The sequence below is a fragment of the Galeopterus variegatus genome, unplaced genomic scaffold, assembly GCF_000696425.1.
Source record: "Galeopterus variegatus unplaced genomic scaffold, G_variegatus-3.0.2 Scaffold4900, whole genome shotgun sequence".
Taxonomy (NCBI): Eukaryota; Metazoa; Chordata; class Mammalia; order Dermoptera; family Cynocephalidae; genus Galeopterus; species Galeopterus variegatus.
Genome location: NW_007731011.1, coordinates 138,532 through 141,194, shown reverse-complemented (window position 1 = coordinate 141,194; position 2,663 = coordinate 138,532).

The following is a 2,663-nucleotide window of genomic DNA, read 5'->3' as shown; positions in this document are numbered from 1 at the left end:
GGGAGCCGGGAGCGGCCGGTGCTCACGGAGGGAAGGCGGGGCCTCACAGGGGCAGGGCGGGGCCATGGGGCCCGAGGGGCCGACGTGCTCCCGCGCCCCCTGGCGCCAGGCGGGGCTCGTCGCAGGTGCCGCGGAAAGGGCCCCAGGTGCCTCCGCGGGCGGTTTCCCTGGGAACGAGCCAGCGCTGGCGCTGGGCGGTGTTTCCCGGGGCCCGAGAGGCAGCCTCGGGTTCACTTCGAGCGTGTCGGGCTCCCCAGGAGTAGGAAGAGGCAACTTCGCTGTGAGTTGAGGACTGCTAAAACCAACCTGAGACTCGGCGTCCGTGTGTGTGTGTGCCGTGTGTGTGTGTGTGTGTGTGTGTGTGTGTGTGTATGCCGTGTGTGTGTGTATGCCGTGTGTGTGTATGCCGTGTGTGTGTATGCCGTGTGTGTGTGTATGCCGTGTGTGTGCGTGCCGTGCGTGTGTGTGCGTGCCGTGCGTGTGTGTGTGCCATGCGTGTGTGTGCGTGCCGTGCGTGTGTGTGTGCCGTGTGTGTGTCGTGTGTGTGTGAGTGCCGTGCGTGTGTGTGTGTGTGCCGTGCGTGTGTGTGTGTGCCGTGCGTGTGTGTGTGTGCCGTGCGTGTGTGTGCCGTGCCGTGCGTGTGTGTGTCGTGTGTGTGTGCGTGCCGTGCGTGTGTGTGTGTGCCGTGCGTGTGTGTGTGTGCCGTGTGTGTGCGTGTGTGTGTGTGCCGTGTGTGTGCGTGTGTGTGTGTGCCGTGTGTGTGGCGTGTGTATGTGTGCCGTGTGTGTGTGTGGCGTGTGTGTGTGTGCTGTGTGCTCTGTGTGGCGTGTGTGTGTGTGGCGTGTGTGTGTGCGTGCCGTGTGTGTGTGCCATGTGTGTGTGCGCGCCTTTGTGTGCGCCGTGTGCGTGTGCGCGCCTTGTGTGTGTGCGCCGTGTGCCGTGTGTGTGTGTGCCGTGTGTGTGTGGCGTGTGTGTGGCGTGTGTGTGTGCGTGCCGTGTGTGTGTGCGCGCCTTGTGTGTGTGTGCGCCGTGTCCCGTGTGTGTGTGTGTGCCGTGTGTGTGTGTGTGCCGTGTGTGCCGTGTGTGTGCCGTGGGGGGGGGGCGAGGGATGGGGGGGTTCTGATAGAACCCAGAGAATTCGAGAATGGCGTTTCTGTACCTGCCTTCTCTCATCTTTTGAGTCAACTGTTTCATCAAACTTCCACCCACTTCGAGTTCTTCAGGTAGGAAGAATGAAAATACAGACATAACCAAGCTCCACAAAATCTGACAAAAAAAGGCAACCACCGTATGCGTCTATGTTTGGTAAGAGAGAGACATGCACTTTATGTGAGAGGCGTACTGAATAGGACCGTTCTGTACACTGATCATATCTATTAGAGTCAGTAAAGTAGGTTATGTGTGTGGCTATTGGAATCAGAATTCCTGGGTTTGCATCTGCCACCTGCTAGCTGTGTGACTGTGGGCAAGTTATCTCTAAGAGCCCTAATTTTAATAAGAGTACCTACCTCACTGAGTCGTTGAGAGTTTAAATGGTTTAATACATGTAAAGCACTTAGTATGCTACATGACACAGTGCCTAAGGAATATCAGCTATTATTATCATCCACCAAAATTCAACCTGAAACCTAAAAAGTCATTTTTTACTCTTTTATACCCCATGTCCTATATACCTCCAAGTCCTATTCATTTAATTCCCAAATAATTCTTAAATCGATCTAGTTTCATATTCACTGCCATTAGATAGGACCTTCCTCATTAATGGACTCGTAACTATTCTTCCTTACACCATATAGTTGGTCATTCATTCATCAAATATTTATTGCAGTCCATTTATGTGCCTACTGCCTGACATGGGAACAGGGAAACCATTACAAACAGTCCCCCCTATCCGAGAACTCAAACATAGGAAGACAAGTGTGTCAGTAATAACTAAGTGGAATGAATAAAGTCAGCATACAGCAAACAGCATACAGCAAACTACTACTACTAAGTGGACCTGGATAGATAACTGAGCCAAAAGCAATCCTGTGTGGTTAGATTGGATGAGAGAAATGTCAACCTTCTAAAGTGGGTGAAGCTCTCCACAGGAGGAATCCTCCATTCTGTCGAGTGAAATCAACCCAGTCAGTTCCCCGCTCTTTGAAACTATGAATGCTAAGTGTGCACAAAGAGGGTGGTCATCCACATTCAACTGGTAACCCAAATCAAGATAAACTGTCCTTCATGAGGCCTACTGTTCATCGTCATTATAGAAATAATGTGACCCATATATCTTGTAACGTCTAATAATCTCTATATCTTTGCAATGATTCCCATATGCATTCATTCCTTTATCTGTTGAGTGTCCCTCCTATGCCAGATACATTTTAGATGCTGAGAATATGAGAGAGAATAACAAAGTCCCTACATTTATGTCTCTTACATCCTAGTGGAGGAGACGGTCAATACAGGAATAAATATATAATATAATGTTAAGTAATTATATGTGCTATTATAAAAAAGTCATTACTTCGTAAGAACTTTGTCACATGGCCAAAAATGGCTATAAGGGAGGTTGGAAAATGTAGTCTTTAGATTGACAGTCATCTGCCAAGGAAGAAGGGAGAACAGTAGCAGTCTGCCACAAAAAAAAAAAAAAAAAAAAAAAAAACTTCTGGAGA